The 19,590-nt window shown below is 43.1% G+C and overlaps 3 long non-coding RNA genes across 9 annotated transcripts in view; 2 read left to right on the top strand and 1 right to left on the bottom strand.

Moving 5' to 3' along the window:
* Positions 1 to 14,468, top strand: part of LOC128327665 (uncharacterized) — a 75,266-nt gene extending 60,798 nt beyond the window's left edge. For both annotated transcript variants that reach the window (XR_008308735.1, XR_008308736.1), the window contains 2 exons: positions 10,560 to 10,741; positions 13,804 to 14,468. This is a non-coding gene — a long non-coding RNA (uncharacterized LOC128327665). The remainder of the gene's footprint in view (positions 1 to 10,559; positions 10,742 to 13,803) is intronic.
* The window catches only part of LOC128327664 (uncharacterized), a 146,824-nt gene that overhangs the window by 90,758 nt on the left and 36,476 nt on the right, over positions 1 to 19,590 (bottom strand). For 2 of the 6 annotated variants that reach the window (XR_008308733.1, XR_008308727.1), the window contains one exon: positions 14,387 to 15,304. The exons of the other annotated variants lie outside the window; for them this stretch is intronic. This is a non-coding gene — a long non-coding RNA (uncharacterized LOC128327664). Of the gene's footprint in view, positions 1 to 14,386; positions 15,305 to 19,590 lie in introns of those variants that run through there. 6 annotated transcript variants of the gene reach the window in all.
* Positions 565 to 10,543, top strand: LOC128327666 (uncharacterized). The gene is made up of 3 exons (XR_008308737.1): positions 565 to 710; positions 4,406 to 4,482; positions 10,101 to 10,543. It is a non-coding gene; the product is annotated as an uncharacterized LOC128327666 (long non-coding RNA).

Here is a 19,590-nt window from a genome sequence, read left to right as displayed (position 1 = left end):
CCGACATTCTTGTGAGAAAGCAGTCTGCTCAGGAACAGCATCTATCATCACCACACATGTAGAATTGCTCCTTTCACTGGAGGCAGTGCTAATCCTGCTGCCTGACCCTTCTCATGAGTAAGCCTAGGAACTGCATGAATTCTCCCAAGGGTAAGGGGCTGGACCCCCCCCCCACGCCTTTTCCAATAACATTGTGCAAAAAAATAGACCTGTCAAGAATTCCTGGTTGGAGCTGCCCATTCAACCTATACTTGGATATCCCCAACCTGCCATGTGTTCCCATCCCAGTGATCTAATGGGGTTGCTCTGCTTATGTTGCCACCTCAAGTGCATGTGCTTGTGAACATACACCTTGATCACTTCATTTTCAGAGATCTAAGCACATAGTGCCCATCTTGTCATTCTGTCCCCTTTCGGGACAGAGTTGGAAGAAGGCATGCCCCTGTGTGACTTTCCCATTTGACAGGCTTGGAAGCTTGGGATGGGATGTGGTGACATTCCTGTTGCCAAGCAACTGCTTTATTAGATCAGAGACAAGGAGGATGGGGCAAGCACTCTGAAAGGTGGTCAGCAAGAAGTGCCACAGGCATGGAGCGGGCATGATCCCGGGTGGGTCTGGGCTGCCCTCTCGATGATTACGGTTCCAGAAACTGCACAAAGCCACGGTTATGACCACACTCAGACTTAATTCTGCTGTCAGAAAACCACAGGTAGGGGTGGCAAAACTCACTACAAACTGAAGGTTCAAACTGGAGTTTGGAGAGGTAAACTGCAATTTGCTTTTACTGTGAAGCTGCAGTTCTATGCATTTGGACATTCACAGTTTCAAACCTCTGCCCCATTTAACTGTGGTTTCACGTTACTTGTGAATGCGGCCACAGTTAGGGTGGCATAATCAGCCTCAGTCTCAGCCTCAGTCTTCATAGATGGCTGGAAAATGCAGTGAGAGCCAAGGGGAACCTGCAGCAAAAGTGAGCATATTGAACTCTATTTAAGAGAAGTTCTATTATTTAGTGGAACAACATGGGGTTATTCCTAGACCTCAGATGTGACTTCTTCCAACCCGAGGGATGGTCTCTAGAAACCCAGAAAGCTGGGATGCTTTGCCTTCAACAGGAGAAAGGGAGAGGGAATGAGAATGAATTGTGCCTTTTCAGGGTGGAATCTGTGACAAGCAATCCAAGCAATCTGTGACATGCAGAAGACATCCCAGGAACATAATTATACCACTAAAGTGCATTAATTTAATTGCCACTTCACTGGTGTACATGAATTTAATGGCCATTCTTTCTCTCCAAAGAATCCTGGGATCTATAATCCTGTGAGGAAAAGCTGGGAATCTCTATCAGAGTGTTCTCTACCATCAAACTAAAATTGACAGTGGTGGAAGCTATGACTGCTAAGCTGTTATAAAGCCAATATAAAATTGTAATGTTGTTATACCACGAGTGTTTGGAGTGTTGAACTGCAGCTGGACAATAATATCTGGCTTGATTGTTAACTGGAACACCTGCACGGAGAAATGAATTCATAGAGAAACCAGGAGGAGACTAAATGTCTCAAAGAGAGAAGATAGTGATATTTTAATGAGGAAAATGCCACTACGTTAGTAGAGTGACCAAATGCCAGAACCTTCATGGTCCTTACAGCTCTTTACAGTCAATGTGCTTTTTTGCACAGAGTATGTGGCTGTTTGTGTGCATTGATTCCATTTTTAAGATAACTGCATTTCTGACAAGGGAGAATGCTATAACCCAGATCTAGAACATGACCAAGTGCTAGGTTGAACAATGCACTGAATCAGCTCCTTCAACCTGGGGGGTGGGGAGTGGGGATGTACATATATTCCCTGTTACTGAGCATACCAGTGCCTAAGAGTACAGAGTGAATAGTTCATCCAAACTGCAACTAGTATTAGCCACATGTTGAGGGCAGTTCAGACAAATTGCAAGCACTGTGCACTTACACAATGGTGTGATGGATGAGTGGGAGGAATGCTACTCATGCTCCTCCCCCATGTATTAAGGGACTCATTCAGAAAATCATCCAAATTGGCTCTAAGGCTTCTAGAGTAACAAAGACATTTCTGTTGTTGTTATTAGGGCTTGCCTTTTTGTCTTACTGGCACCAGTAGAATTATTTATATCCTTACCCATAAAAGCCTTGGGCGTGCATCCGTGCCGCCCGTGTCTTTTTCGCCCGTTCTGGGCATGCGCAGAAATGGGCGGCCATGTTGGACCCGGCCGCTGGTGGGCGACTGGCCCCGATGGCGGCGGCCGCCGCCACGGGAGACCAGAAGGAGCAGAAGCGGCGGGTGGAGAGTGCGGCAAAGGAGTGCGGGCCAAGGAGGCGGTGGCCGTGGCGGGGTGACTGGCTCCGATGGCGGCGGCCGCCGCCACAAGAAACGGCGGGCGGAGAGAGCGCCCGAGGCAGCGGCGGAGGTGTCGGCCCAAGGAGTGCGCCCGAGGCGGGTGAGGCGGCAGCGGGAACCGCCCCCCCACTAGAGCCCGTTATTACAACGGGCTTACACATACTAGTGACTCATATTTCATAGGATTTTATAGCTAACCTGCTTTGCACATTTTGATGTGCTTTCCAGGCTTGGCTTGTATTATCCTCTAGCTAAATAGATGAGCACTCTTCCAGAAGAGCTGAACCAAATATTCAAAACAAACTGCAGATTTCACAACTTGGTGTTCTTTTTTTTTTTTTTTAAGTGATCTGAAATCATTTCAATCTAACTTCAAGTGCAGTACATTGTTTAATTTCAAATCTAGTAATTGTTCATTAAATAATATTTTGTAATGTATAACTGATGTTTTGATGATAAATGACTTGATAAAACAGAATAGTTTGGTTTGGCATACAGGTTACATTGCAGTATATATGCCAGTAGGTTGCTTAAAGCACCTAGCCATTTTAGGGACATAGATTCTCATAGCTTCTGGCAGTCCACCCAAACACAAGCTATGCTGAGACTATCCTCAAAAGTTTTCTATTCTTGCCAAAATTTTGAACCTTAAAACAATCCTAATCAGCTCCCTTTTCATGGGCTTTCAAATTATTGTTGTTATTGGGTCAGTTCAAATAATATGGCACCCAGCACATGAAGTCACAAAGGGATGGCTGAGAGTGTATATTTGAACAAGTACTTGGAAGGCATGTATAGGGGCCATTCAGATGAAGATCCTCCACACACCATGAAGGGAATGTGTGGAGGACATCCCAACAGGCACATTCTTGGCATGTCCCCTTTCTGATCAAATGTGCTGGGGGGCCACATCACTTGAACCAGCCCATTCTAAACTAATGATGCTATGGTCCATTCTTTTCTGTTATGATGTTACATTGCCACATAAGTAACAATGAACATGATTTTTTTTAAAATGTCAAAGTGCATACCTTTGCTTGTTGTGGCAGCCAGTGTTCCCTACAGGACTAAGAGGATTAGGCCAGTCTATGAGATTAAGCCAGTCTTGCAGTACTGAGCATGAAGTATCCCTTATGCTAAGCAGGGTTTGCCTTAATTTGCATTTGTGCATGCTCATGCGCACACGCTCACACACGCACACACACATTCTTCAATGTTATAGTTATGAGGACAGGCTACTTCAATCACTGGTTTATATCAAGACTAAGTTATTCATGAGTACTCCCACCGAAATTAATTTTTGGAAGTTACCCCCATGAAATAAACTTGTCCCATCAGTTTTAATAGGACTGCTTCTGAGCAACAAGGCTGCAGACTGGGAAGGCAGGAGGACTCTGAGTACTTCCTGGGAGCCCTTCAAGTATCCTTAAGGGTTTTAGTAGCCCCTGTTGGGAATCGCTGCTTTAGGGGATGAAGCCATAGCTCAGTAGCAGAGCATCTGAGGAGAGGAGAGCTGGTCTTGTGGTAGCAAGCATGACTTGTCCCCTTAGCTAAGCAGGGTCCATCCTGGTTGTATATGAATGGGAGACTAGAAGGGTGAGCACTGTAAGATATTCCCCTTAGGGGATGGAGCCACTTTGGGAAGAGCATATAGGTTCCAAGTCCACTCCCTGGCATCTCCAAGATAGGGCTGAGAGAGATTCCTGCCTGCAACCTTGGAGAAGCCACTGCCAGTCTGTGAAGACAATACTGAGCTAGATAGACCAATGGTCTGACTCAGTATATGGCAGCTTCCTATGTTCCTATCTGCTTTGCATGTAGAAAGTCCCAGGTTTAGGCCCCGACTCACACCTGAGACCTTGGAGAGCCACTACCAACCAGTGTAGATAATACTGAGCTAGATGGATCAATCTGACTCAGTATAAGGCCCCTTTCTCTGTTCCTGTGACTGAGCTGGTGCTGCATTGCCTTATTTCCCCAGCCTTTTACTGGGGCATATCAGAGCGTGTCCTAAGCATTTCTTTTCAATGCCAGTGTTCAACCTTGAAACTCATGAAGTAAGAAGAGAGGAAAGGATCTCTCAGCAGGTACAGAGTGCATTTCTCTCCCCAGTGAGTATAGCATTATTTGTTTCATGGGTTTCAAAGGAATACTCAGTCTGTAGAGGCCCAGTATATTCGGTTTTCCTTGGTCAGCATCAGCCACATAAAATTATTCTTTAAACAGCATCTCTTTATTGAAACTGGGTCAATACGCACACAGCTACGTGCAGATATAAGAACATGAGAAAAGCATGTTTCATAGTCCAGTCAGAAGAATGCTGTTTAAAGGATGCACCATCTTGAGCCAGCAGCTGATGGCAATAACAACAACAGCCAGTGAGACAGTTAACTAGGTGAAACAACTAAGTGCCAAGGCATGGAGATCACATGGAGAGGGAATTAACACCCTTGCCTTTGGTATTCAGAGGCAGCAGTTGAAGCAAGTGCTGCTGCAGCCACCAACATGCAAACACATAGCTGCTGACCAGACAGCTGGGGATGGGGCCATTACTCAGTGGCAAAGCATCTGCTTTGCATACAAAAGGCCCCAGGTTCAATCTCTGGCATCTCCAGGTAGGGCTGGCTCCAGCCTGAAACCTTGATGATCCATTGCCTGTGAATGTAAACAGTACTGAGCTAGAGAAACCAATGGTCTCACTGGGTATATGACAGCTTCCTATGATGGTTGTTTTTGCTGACATCAGCAGACTGTACCCATGCAAGGGCAACTATCCAGTCAGCAACCATGTGCTTACACGGTGCTGGCAGCAGCTCTAACCCCACACTTCCACTGATGCTTCCCAGTGCCCAAAGGTAAGGGCAGGAATTCCCCACTTCCCTTCATAGCCACACAGCAATTGCAGAAGTGTTGGCTAGCAAACCCACTTCCACCACTGAATAAACAGTGTGAGGGGCTCAAAGATGGAAGGCTTGAAGAAAAGCACTGCTCCTGAGAAAGTATTGAAAATATCCTTGGTCACCAGAAGCAGTAAGTGTCCAGAGCTCCCAATGGCTAACACATAGTGAAGGCCTAAAAAACCAACACAATTATTCCCAAGTTAGATGGCGCTACAGTAACAACATGACCAGTCCCTGCACGTTTGCTAGCTGATCTGGGTAGGGAGCACAGCAAGTGGGCTTTAACACTTTCATCATGGTCCTGCTGGTTGTCTTGGGGTGATGCTCCAATTTGAGCTCCTTCTTCCCCTGCTGTGGTCCCAATCTAGATCAAGGTCCTGGTTCCTTACTTGAAGAAAAAAAAATGCAAGAGTACCTTCAGCTTTTTAAACATTAGTTGGCCCAATTACAAATTGGCTTTGTATTGTTTTTTTTAAGAGCAAGGGGCAATGATTTGACTACACTGAAATGTTTGTTTCGTTCACCCTGTTTGCCTCAAATAAAAATATGATGAATGCTACATTTCAATATAACACAAGCAACTGCATTGTCCTTTAATCATTTGACATAATATCTTGGCCAGTGTCATGGAAGTACACTGGTCAGAACTAGGGAGACGATTTTGATCTGCCGGTCGTAGGTGGGGTCATGCTCCCTCGGAAGGAACAGATATGCAGTCTGGGGGTGCTTCTGTATCCGAAATTCTCCCTGGTGGCCCAGGTTGAGTCAGTAGCCAGAGGCGCTTTTTTCAGCTTCAGCCAATAGGCCACCTGTGTCCATTTCTTGAGATGAACGACCTCAGAACAGGGGTATGTATGCTGGTAACCTCCAGGATGGACTACTGCAATGTGCTCTATGTGGGCCTGCCTTTGTACATAGTATGGAAGCTACAGTTGGTACAGAATGTGGCGGCCAGATTGGTCTCTGGGTCATCTAGGAGAGACCATAGTACTCCTCTGTTGAAAGAGCTACACTGGCTGCCGATAAGTTTCCAGGCAAAATACAAAGTGCTAGTTATAACTTACAAAGCCCTAAACAGCTTAGGCCATGGGTATTTAAAAGAATGTCTTCTTCACCATGAGCCCCATCGCCCGTTAAGATAATCTGGAGAGGTTCATCTGCTGTTGCCGTCAGCTTGTCTGGCAGCTACTCGGGGACAGGCCTTCTCCGTTGCTGCCCTTGGGCTTTGGAATGCTCTCCCTGTTGAAATTAGAGCCTCTCCATCTCTGGCAACTTTTACAAAGGCACTGAAGACACACTTATTCACCCAGGCTTTTAATTAGATTCATAGTTTTAATACTTTTAATGTTGGGGTTTAACTGATTTTAATGTTAATCATTTTAATGTTTAAGTTATTTTAATTGTTTAATTGATCTTAATGTTTGAATGATTTTAAATGTAAACTGCCCACAGATACAAGTTTTGGGCGGTATGGAAATGTGTTAAATAAAATAATAAATAAAAATAAAATAAAGTAAAATAATAGTTAACAAGCTTTCTGGTGTATGTAAGTAAAAGCAAATCAAATTAATGAGACACATTTATTTATTTATCTATCTATCTATCTATCTATTTATTGATTTCTATATTGCCCTTCCAAAAATTGCTCAGGGTGGTTTACACAGAGAATAACAAATAAATAAGATGGATCTCTGTCCCCAAAGTGCTCACAATCTAAAAAGAAACATAAGAGAGACACCAGCAACAGTCACTGGATGTACTGTGCTGGGGGTGCATAGGGCCAGTTACTCTCCCCCTGCTAAATAAGGAGAATCACCATGTTAAAAGGTGCCTCTTTGCCAAGTTAGAAGGGGTTACCACAGCTAATGTTGTGGTTTAAGTATTTTGTAAAAAGCCTTTTAACAAAACCTTATACCAAATAAACAAACAACTAACTACAAAGAATCAATATTCTACATCCCAACCTCCAACAAAATTTATTCCATGTTGAAATATGCCATGAATATTGGGGCAAAAAACCTCAGCTTCACATACAGTATACACTTATGGGATCTGAGCTATCAGTGACTGACCAGGAGAGAGATCTTGGGGCCGTGGTGGACAGCTCATTGAAAGTGTTGACTCAGTGTGCAGCAGCTGTGATCCCATGTTAGGGAGCATTAAGAACGGGATTGAAAATAAAAATGTTAATATTATAATGTCGTTATACAAATCTATGGTGCAGTCACATTTGGAGTACTGTATGCAGTTCCAGTCACTGTTTCTTAAGGACATTAAAAACTGGGAAAGGTGCAGAAGGGGGCAACCATCAGGGGCCTGGAGCACCTTCCTTATGAGGCAAGGCTACAGCGTTTGGACCTTTTTACTTTGGTAAAGAGGCGACTAGGGGAAGACAAGATAGAGATGTCAGTTATGCATTAAGTAGAGAGAGTGGACAGAGAGACCTTTTTGTCCCTCTCACATAACACTAAAACCAGGCGTTAACCCATGAAACTGAAAACCAGGAATTTTAGGACCAACAAAAGGAAGTACTTTTTTTACACAGCACATAATTAATCTATGGAATTCTCAGCCACGAGATGTGGTGATGGCTACTAACTTGAATGGCTTTAAAAGGGGCTTATACAAATTCATGGAGGGCAGGTCTATCAATGGCTACTAGTCTGATGGCTATAGGCCACCTCCAGCCTCAGTGGCAAGATGCCTCTCAACAAAGGCAAGATGCCTCTCAAAGTTGCAGGGGAGCAACAGCAAGAGAGAGGGCATGCTCTTACCACTTGGCCGTGGGCTTCTCAGCAGTGTTCCCTCTAACAGGGATTCCCAGATGTTGTTCACTACTACTCCCATAACCCCCAAGCAAAAGCCACTGGAGCTGAGAATTCTAGGAGTTGTAGTCAACAACGTCTGGGAATCCCTGTTAGAGGGAACACTGCTTCTCAGTTGCATCTAGTGGCCACTGTGTGAAACAGGATGCTTGACTGGATGGGCCTTGGGCTTGATCCAGCAGGGCTGTTCTTATGTTCTAATGAAAGAAGTCACAGACTGGGATGAATGTATATTTTCCTGGTAACACAGTTCAGGACTCATTTTGATAAATGAAAAAGGATCAAAAGAAGAGTGCCTACGAAGATAAAAGGTCTAGAAGACAAGTCTAAGGGAACTTCACGTAAATGTGTCATGTTTAGATAAGGAAAGTGAGTTGGGATGGGATGGGGACATTTGCTGGAAATTATTTAAAATAATCTAGAAAGAAGAGTGTCTGTTGTTCACCTAATCTGACAGGAATCAATTTTTTTAAATCACAAGGGGTGTATTTAGGTTATACATTGGGCAGAAATTCATAATACGTACAACACTTCAAGCATGAAATAGGAGGTCTAAATCTGTTGCCTTGAGATTGCAAAACAAACACACAAAGAAAAATTAGAGAAACATTTCTTAGAGATATTTTCAGAGATGGTCCACACAATAGTTCATTTTCCATTTTCAGTCCAAGAATGCACAAATATGCAGAAAGTGTTGGAGATGGAATTCCAGTGCATTGACCTTTTGCGCCAACTATCATAATGACCACTAGGGGCACTGGGAGTAGAGATAGTGAGTAAGGGTCTCCCTGACTGTTCTACTTGTCTCTACTCTATGACCCTTGATCTGATTCTTCCATACTTCCTGTGCTGAGACACAATCCTTCCTTTCCTCCTAGAGAGAAGATGGAAACATCTCCCTCCCTCCTTACCTATTCATTATGTAGTCCTTTTAGGTCTTTCCTATCCAAGTGTACTTAACCAATAAATATTTAGTATTTTGTTGTACAAGGATCTCCAAGTGTTTTCTGCAAATAGATGAAACAACTAAACCATCCTCTCCTACCTACACTCTAACTGGAGTGTGTGCTCAGTGTGTGATTGCACTTGTGATGCTACTCCCATCATTTCCAAAGGGAGACGCATTCCAAGTGTGATGACACATTCCTTAGGAGCCATGGAGCAGCCCTGCCTTCGCAAATAGCGCTGGTGAGGTGTAGATTGGCTGAGAAGCAGCAAGTGTGCCTCTCACTTGGCTCAGTGACTGACTACACAATAAGTGGGGCTGTGTCTTTACAAGATGTGCTTAAACTGAAAGTGGAACAGAAATTGCCCTTTTATCTTTAAAAATAATCTGAAAGCCACCCCCCCCCCTTTTCTAAAGAGTCTGAGGGCTCTTTAGAAGATGCAATTCTTCTTAACCTAGAAGACGACTGGAAGTCAGGGGAAAAGCAAGGTTGGAGTAGGCCCTGAGACAAAAAGTGAAGATGGGCCCCTGTCCCCTCATCTTCTTCTTCAGAGAGGTGGGTATGGAAGAGCAAAGGGCAAGCTGTTACCCAGCTGGTGGGCCCCTCTCCCTCAGGGGCCAAGGGAGATTTGTCCCCTCTTGTTCAATTGTAACTACGCCCCTGCTGGAAGTAGTTCTTTTGTCTTTAACAATGGGACCCTGATCTGAACCAGGAGTGTGATCTTTGCTGAGAGGGGCTTGATACTTCTCCCTGCATGATAATCAGCATGATAATCCACCTCCCCACTAGTATAGGCAACAATACTAATTTCACCCCCTCACTATGTGCCACACTCCTAATCCAGAATGACTGCTTCCAGTCTACTTCCAGGTTAAGTGTGCCTTCTAAAGACTCATTCATCAGCACATGTAGGTTGGCCCTAATCCCTATTGAATTCATGATCCTGAATAAACATGCATAGGATCAGGTTCTTAATCCATAAAATAAAGGTTACGATATCTGTTTTGGCTTCCTCTGGTGAGCCCTTTTATCTCTCTCTCTCTCTCTTTTTTGCCAGGAGGTCTACTTTCAAAGAAGTTCTGAATGTACAAACACATAATGAAATATTAATACTGTTTCTTTTCTGTTAGAAAAGCAGCAGTCCTCATTCCCGCATCAAAGAGAATTTTGAAGGTTCTTCACACAACAAATGCATACACCAACAAAGATTGGAAAATTCTTGAGAAAGACGAGGGGGAAGAAGAATTTTATACACACATACACACACTGATATTTTTAAAATAGTAATTCTTGTACATTTAAACTAAAGGAACCTGACTTTTGAAAAAAGATCTTGTTTTCAGTTTAATTTTAGGTTTTTAAAAACATTATCCCTTTAATGTGTGTGCAATGAATCCTATATCCTTTGAACACATCATTCATAATACTTATTTTTTCTAATGTTAAGAAAACAAATATTGATTTTTAAGCAATGAATTTATAGAAAATAAAGTTCTTTCTTATGCATTTAATATAGAATGACTATCAAACATATACGAAAAGACATACAGAGGTGAAAGCCCGAAAGCATAGCAAACAGAGCATAGCCAACAGGGATAGCAAAAAGGGCACAGAGTTTTGCAGGAGTTTAGTGGGAAGTGTGCAGGGGAGCCTGGAACAAGTCCATGTGATCACAAGGAGCCCAGTGGAGAAGAGAAGGTAAGTACAAATCCCTTCCTCATATAAGTACTGATCCCTCCCTCATATTCTTGAGAAAGGCAGTTTGGACAGTTAAATAGCTGACCAATACAGCTGAGACCTATCCTTCTAATAAACTATCTCTAAATACTGTAAACTGCCAACAAAACCAGTTATGAAGACAGAAAGTCAGCAGGGGAGGGGGCACTTCCCACTGTATTGCACAGAGGGCACTTCCCACTGTATTGCACACTGTATTGCCACATGTATGACTATTTGCTCCATGGGCAGAAGTCATGGGTGTGTGCTTGGTGCAAGGAGCTCCTGGCTCTCAGGGAACAGGTTTGTGCCCTCAAGACCAAGGTGGCAGATCTGGAAGATCTGGAGTTCAGAGAGACAGTAAGGCATGCGGATGAGACCTTCAGGGATGTGGTAGAGGCATCCCACACTGGAATACGTTTGAGGCAAGCAAGGCCTGTACAAAAGGGACAGGCAGCACTTGAACCAAGATGGAACCAGAATGCTGGCACTTAAAATACAAAAAGTTTTATTGGTTCTTTAAAAACTTATTGTTAAATTTATATACCGCCTTTCATTAAAATAATCCCAAAGCAGAGCAGCTTTTAAAATGACGCCTGAGGAATAGTTGTCAGGAGCTGGACAGTATCCGGTTTGGCAAATGCCATCCTTTAAAGTGTGAGGGTGCAAAGGATTCAGATAAAACAGAAGGAGACAGAGCAGAACCACATAAAGAGCAGACAGAAGCCTATGCCAGCTAGTCAAAGAGTCAAAAGAAAGATAGCATATACCAGGTTAGAGATTCAGAGTATAGGTGCTTATATGCCAATGCCAGAAGCCTCCGAGCCAAGATGAACAAGCTGGAGTGCTTGGTTGCTAACACAGAAATAGATATAGTGGGAGTAACAGAAACATGGTGGAACAGTGAGAACCAGTGGGACACTGTTATCCCTGGATATAAACTCTATAGAAAGGACAGGGAGGGGAGCCTTAGAGGTGGGGCAGCACTGTAGTTTAAGAAAGGATAGAATCTAACAAGGTATAAAACCTAGGAGGACCAGAGTCCTCCACAGAAACCCTGTGGGTGACAATACAAGGCCTGAAAAGAAAAGTGCTACTGGGGACATGCTATAGCCCTCCGGATCAAAATGCTGATAGGGACTGGGAGTTGCAGGAGGAAATCAGGGAGGCTTCAAGGAGAGGCAGGGCAGTAATAATGGGTGACTTCAATTATCCACACATAGACTGGGTAAATTCAGTCAGTTAATGACACAGAGGTCAAATTTCTAGATACGCTGAATGACTGTGCCCTAGAACAGTTGGTCTTGGAACCAACCAGAGAGAAGGCGACCTTGGACTTGAGTGGCAACCAGGGTCTGGTGCGTGGTGTCAGTGTCATCAACGCTCTAGGGAACAGTGAACATAGTGCCATAGGAAACAGAAGGTAGGTATAAATTGAGAATTTTCACAATGGAGGGAAGTAAGAAGTGGGGTCCCCCAGGGGATCTGTACTGGGACCTCTGCTTTTTTAATTTATTCATAAATGATCTAGAAGTAGGGATAAGCAGCAAGGTGGCCAGATTTGCAGATGATATCAAACTCTTTCGGGTAGTGAAATCCCAAACAGATTGTGAGGAGCTCCAAAAGGATCTCTCCAAACTGGGGGAGTGGGTGACAAAATGGCAAATGCGATTCAATGTTGGCAAGTGTAAAGTGATGCACATTGGGATGAAAAACTCCAACTCCAAGTATACGCTGGTGGGATCTGAGCTGTGGGTGACTGACCAGGAGAGGGATCTTGGTGGACAGCTCGCTGAAATTGTCAACTCAATGTGCGGCAGATGTGGAAAAGGCCCATTCCATGCTAGGGATCATTAGGAAGTGGATTGAAAATAAAACTGCTAATATTATAATGCCCTTATACAAAACTATGGTGTGGCCACACCTGGAGTACTGCATACAATTCTGGTCACCACATCTAAAAAAGGATATTGTAGAACTGGAAAAGGTGCAGAAGAGGGCAACCAAGATGATCAGGGATCTAGAACACCTTTCTTATGAGGCAAGGCTACAACACCTGGGGCTATTTAGTTTAGAAAAAAGACAACTGTGAGGAGACATGATAGAAGTCTATAAAATCATGGATGGTGTGGAGAAAGTGGATAGGGAGAAATTCTTCTCCCATTCACTTAACACTACAACCAGGGGTCATCCCATGAAATTGATTGCCAGGAAATATAGGACCAACAAACAGAAGTACTTTTTCACACAATGCATAATCAACTTGTGGAATTCTCTGCCATGAGATGTGGTGACAGCCAACAACCTGGATGGCTTTAAGAGGGGTTTGGATAACTTCATGGAGGAGAGGTCATAATTGGCTAGTAGTTGGAGGGCTATAGGCCACCTCCAGCCTCAAAGGCAGGATGCCTCTGAGTACCAGTTGCAGGGGAGTAACAGCAGGAGAGAGGGCATCCCTCAACTCCTGCCTGTGGCTTCCAGCAGCATCTGGTGGGCCACTGTGTGAAACAGGATGCTGAACTAGATGGGCCTTGGGCCTGATCCAGGAGGGCTTTTCTTATGTTCTTAGCATATCACCTTGCAGATAGGTATAGCTGCTAAGACTCTATACCTCAGAAGGAAGTGATTTGACTATGACAAAGGCATAGAGTACATATTCCCCACTTTCAAATCACTTTCCGCTACTGCACCATTACGAAATCGCTACTGCACCATCCCTGTTTTCTTCCTTCCTATTTTAAGATGTTTTAGAATTCTTAGGGCAGATGGCATTCTCTGTGGTCTAGAATAAAATTGTTTAAAAGGCTTTATAGTACTTTAAAAAGCACTATACGCACGAATGCTATCAGGGTTGTAACAGCAGGAGAGAGGGCATGCCCTCACCTCCTGCCTGTAGGCTTCCTGCGGCATCTGGTGGGCAACTGTATGAAACAGGATGCTTGACTAGATGGGCCTTGGGCCTGATCTACCAGGGTTGTTAGTATGTTACTATGTTCTTAAATTGATAACCAACCCATTACTCAGCTATTATTCATTACTAACAGCAACCCACAAGAAATACTTCCTCGGCAAAGCCTCCCAGGATAGAAAGCCAATTGCTAGAAGGTCCTGCATCTTGGCATCTTGAAAATAGCACTCTAGGAATAGGATATTTCTCCAGAACAAACTGGCTGAAAGGAGCTGAGCGGGGCTTAAACAAGAAAGGAAATGACTCACTTCGATTAAAGAGGCCCAGACATGAGGAGCTTGTTTGCATGCTAAAAGCATTTATCTCTAATTTTGTCATTACAATGTTGACTCTACATTTCAAGAAACATAACAATCATGCATTGCCATTTTTAGCTAGTATACATGTTCCTATGCTGATTTTTTCCCCTGTGCTATTAAAATGTTTACAGATAATTTGAAAACAAAATTAGCATTATAATGTTTGTTTGCTTTTGCACCCAGATGACTGTGTTTGAAAAAGTATCCTACACATTACCAAAGACAAATTATTTAATTCTTCTATTCTCTCTCTCTCTCTCTCTCTCTCTCTCTCTCTCTCTGTGGTGGGCAGAGAATTGTATATTTTCCATCATTGTAGATTCTGTGTGCTGGCCTAAAATGTTTTTCAAGATAATTTGCTTTTGCACTCATCACCCTCATAACAGCACCCCTTTAAAATGATCATATCAGAACTAGGAAGAGAGAATCCCAAGATATTAAATTTTACTTCTGGGCTCATAAGCAGAGGTGCTCTTACCCCTGGACTTTCAGGCCAAAGTCCAGGGCCTTGACAGCCGCTGGGGCCCCCTAAATCCTCTTTAGTCTGTCCCGGGTGGTGTGGTTGCCTGGCCGAGCATGATGATGCTTAATTTGCAGGTGCCTCTGCTCATAAGTTAAGAGGCCTCAGAATGACATATGTAGTTTGTGGTCCAATTTCCTTCATCCCAAAAAATTGTCTTCTTAATTTTCAGCCCACTGCATTTTCAGAAGCAGAACGGGAATCAAACTTCAGAAACACTGATGCTCCTAAAATCAGTATTCATTGGTGGTGTGGAATGGAACTTGCTTCTGTTTACTACATTTTAATAATAATTCTGAAGTATATTGAGCATGTAAATACCCAAGTAACCATGGCAGTCTGATGCAGGAGCTGGCTTAGTTATTCATATTTACTGACCATCTGCACTGGCTGTCAGAAATGCATAGCCAAGATAAACACAGATGCTTAGCTGCTGGGACACATCCCATTTATGCTCATGACCTCTCAGCTTGGGCGAGAAATAAGGTATTAAGTCACATTTATACATGTTCAGACACATCTTGGCCCATTTCCAAGCATAATACCTAGTAAACAAGCATGAGGTGACTTATTTGGGCCCACAGGCTCTAAGGTAATGTTTTTAGATAAGACCATATGTGCCTCAGTTTGAATTATAAAATCTTTACATTATACAATGTGATCAAAATGTAACTAATTTTTTAAATCAAATATTTATATTTATAATACTGATGCCAGCTTCAGAGTTGCTCTCAACCTGCAGAAGAGAAGGGTTGGATCTGAAAGATGAAAGTAAAGTGTGTGCATGAAACTGAAATTATAGAACCTAGGAAGTTGCCTTTATTTTGAGTTAGACTACTGGTCCATCTAACAGTGGTACTCAAATTGTCAAGACCTGGGAGCCACATTTAACTTCAGCTTGAAACAGAGAGACCTATCCACTCATGGGCAGAGCCCAGAGGTAAAGAAATTGAGCCCCATGTCCCAGGGGACAGTGCCCACAGAAAAACTTGGCTTCAGCCATACAGCTATTTCCCTGTTACTCAGGAAAGGGAAGGGAACATCATGACTTCCTAGGAGGGGATATGTACATGAAAGAGGGTAAAGGATCCTATGTGGGTCTGTTCCGCCATGACCTAGGATAATCTTGCAAGGGCTGACCCCGACAAAGCAGTTCATGAAGACCAAATCACAATACTGCTCCCTGGCAGCTTGCTGATGGTGGGCGACTACTCTCATGAGAGGGCCAGCCTACTGGGGAGGACCATTGGAATAAGTACACCAGGTCTTCTGTAGGACTGTGTATTCATGAGTTGAACAAACCCAACAAAGGGGCCCCTGCTTGTGTGGGGCCCCCACTCTCTCTGGTTAAAGATGTAGCTTTTGCACTGCAACCCCCTCCACCCATGGGAAGCCTTGTACAGACCCAAAGGAAATTGTGACGCTCCATGTGGCAGAGCCTAGCTGCATGTGTGGACAGAGTGAACATCAGGTGTGGGGATGGGTCTTTATTCCCCTTCAAAATTCCAGGGTTCAGACTGGCATTGCACTGTTTCCAGATCTGCTGCCATGGGGAATCACAGGAGAGGGAACCCCAATTTCCAGCATCCCAGGAAAGTGGGGTTGCCATTTAGGGGCACAAGCAAGGGTACACATGGGTGGATGGGCTGGCGGGGGAACACTTTAACAGCTACCTGGTGGCAGTTGACAAGACAGGGAGAGCAATTGCCTCTCCCTTAGATTACAGCAATGAGTTGTATGTGGGGCTACCTTTGATAATGGTCCAGAAACTTCAGTTGGTAAAAAAATAGGGCTGCAAGATTACTAACTGGGACTGTATGTTTTGATCATATCACTCTAATTCATCATCAGCTGCACTGGCTCCCAGTCCATTTCCGGGCCCAATTCAAGGTGCTGGTTTTAACATTGAAAGCCCTAAATGGCTTGGGGCTGGGTTATCTGAGAGAGCGCCTTGCCCCTAACCAAACCTTAAGATCTTCTTCAGAGGCCCTCCTCTGTGTCAAATGAGTTGCCAAATGAGTTGAGGCAGATGGCTACCAGGGAGAGGGCCTTTTCAGTGGTTGCACCCCATTTATGAAATAGCCTTCTGAGTGAGGTTCTCCTGACTTCATCACTTTGTTCTTTTAGACACCAGGTAAAGACCTTTTTGTTCACCTAGGCTCAATACAAAGCCCCCATGGCCTGACACTCTCGTGAGAGATGTGTATGTGGATAAAGGGGTTGTTTTGTCATCACACATTATCCATTATTCTGCCTGACACCCCGGTCCCCAAAGACAGTTCTTCTCATGAATTGTGAGGGGGTGTCCCCATAGCCTTACATGCTCATGAGTGAGCAGTCTGCTCATGATCAGAATCTGTTGTCATCACACATGTCAAATTGCTCCTTTTCCTGGGACAATTCAGATCCTGCTGTCCAGCCCTTCTCATGAGTAAGTCTAGGAAGTGGACAGGCCCAAAGGGAAAGAGGCTGGGCCCCACTTGCCCCACTTATTTGTGGTGAAGAATGGAAATTGACTGTTAACAAATCCCTGCTTGGGGCTGCCTTTTAAACCTGACCCTGGGAAACCCCTCCCCTCACAATTGTTCCCATCCCATCCAAGGGCACCCCATAAGAATGTTGCCACCTGGAGTGTTCATGCTTGTGAACATACATCATTGTCATTTTGTTCTTGGGTAGTGAAGCATTTAGTGCTTTCCCTCCTGCTTGCCAGGAGAGGGGAGCAAGGGACAGAGTGGGGAGGAGTATGCCCCTGTGTGTCTTTGCTGCTTGACAGGCTGACAAGCTTAAGATGGGATGTGGCAGTCTCCCTGTTGCCGGGCAACTGCATTGCTGTGTTGGAGACAGGAGGGGTGGGGCTGGTACTCAGACAGGTGGCCAGTGAGAAGCGCCAAAGGCATGGAGTGTGCACAATCCCAGGCAGATCTGCACTGTCATCTCAATTATTGTGGTTTCAAAAACCTCAAAGAACCTTGTTTATGGCACCATTCATGTTTGGACGTAACACTTCTGCTGCCAAACCTCAGGTCTCGGCGGTGAACCTTACTGAAAACCAAAGGTTCAAATGGAAGTTTGGCAGGGCTAACCGCTGGTCACTTTCCCCATAAAACAGCGGCTGCACAAATTTGGACATAATGGAGTTCCAACCTCAGCCCCGTTTAACTCCAGTTTGACGTTATGTCTGAATTTGGCCACTGTCATTTTACTACAAAATCAGAACCAGAAATGTTTTATTAATACTCTCAACCCCTTCATCATTACATTTTTCATGTTTCATGGACATATTTGTAACACCACAATTCCATTGCTGAGGATCACTGCACCTTCCCCCCACACAAACTATTATACCCTCCACACATACACACTCTTATTCATTCACACACATGCATCTTCCTTTTTTTAAAAAAATAAGAATTTTAATTTATTAAAATACAGGAAAGAATAAAAACATGATCATAACTCGAATTTTTCAATTGTGAAGGTCATATATGGTGTTACAAATAATCAGAAGCACTCAATATCGAAAAAGACCCCTTCTGTCTTATCACCAGTCCTCTCAAGTAACAATGCAAAACAGTGCAATACAATAATCAGAAAATAGTATCAGTGAAGTAAAGAATATCATTACAAAGAACAGTTACAAAATATGGATAACAACCAGAAAAGGAGCTTTGAAAAATCCACAGCAACAACTTACAAAGTAAGGGAAAAAACCTAAATAGTCATTGTTTTTTATATAGGAAAGTTCTGGTCCTGATTTATGAATTGATCCACTGGTTCTATTGGGGGCGGGGGGGAAGTAATACTTTCAGGGCAGGGGGAATAATCTGAACTATCTCTATCCTAGTTAAAAATCAATCTGTAAATTTCTTTTGTTATCTTTCACTCTTGGTTTTACTATAATAAATGTATAGAATGTAACTATGTATTGAGATTATTGTAATTAAAAATAAAATTAACTTCACCATCTAATTGTTATATCTACTAACAATATCTAAACCAAAAATAAGTAAAATCCTTCCAAGTCTAAAGAGAAAAGAAAAGAAAAATAATCAGAAGCCTCTTCTGTCCAATCACCAATGCAATACAGTGAAATGCAATAATCAGCAAACAATATCAATGAAGTAAAGAATATCATGATAAAGAGCAGTTAGAAAATGTGGGCAACAACCAAAAAAAGAGCACTGAATAATCCGCAGCAACAATCTATAACACAAGGAAGAACCTAAATAGTAATTGTTTTAAATAGGAAAATTATAGTCCTGATTTCCAAATTGATTCACCGACTTTACTGAAAGGAAGTAAAAGTAATACTTTCTGAAAGAAAATAAAAATAATACAGGAATATCTAAGACCGAATTCCAAATTAGCTATATTTTAATATATAACCAATGGTTGTTGTTAATGTTAAGCTAATGTTTCCTGAACTAACTCCATCCTGGTTAAAAGTGAATTTCTTTTATCATCCTTAATTCTTGATTTCACTATAACAGTTGTATGAAACGAAATTGTGTATTGAGGCTATTGTGACCAAAAACAAAATCAATGTCACCATCTAAATGTTATACCTACTAACAATGTCTAAACCAGAGATAAGTCCTTAAGAGTCTAAAGAGAGAGGAAAAGAAAAGAGAAAGAAAATTCTTCATCTGGGAGCTTCATCCATCGGTCCAAAAGGGTCAATCATAGTCAAGCGTATTAGGAACCAGTGTAACTCAGGGCAAATCTATTTCCACAACCTTTGAATAACCTCCAGCCAAAAAAGCAGTGCCCATTTATATTTGAATCTGCTTTCATGGAAAAGGCCAATCATGTCATTCTCCAAAAGGTTTCTTAAGGTAAAAGAATTTGTTTTTCTAATCATTTCATACACAACCGTAATCTAAATATTGCCAAGAAAGTTTCTCCCCCCTCTGTCTTGTCTGGTACTAAAGCTGCAAGACTCATGAGCAAAACATTCCAGATCTGTGAGAGAAGAAGCTTCAACTCCATGTTCCCAGTTGCTTGTAAAAAAGTACTTCCAATCAAAAGATAGGCAAAGGTT

This window comes from Hemicordylus capensis, chromosome 5 (assembly GCF_027244095.1).
Source record: "Hemicordylus capensis ecotype Gifberg chromosome 5, rHemCap1.1.pri, whole genome shotgun sequence".
Classification (NCBI taxonomy): Eukaryota; Metazoa; Chordata; class Lepidosauria; order Squamata; family Cordylidae; genus Hemicordylus; species Hemicordylus capensis.
This window is presented reverse-complemented; position numbering and strand designations above follow the sequence as displayed.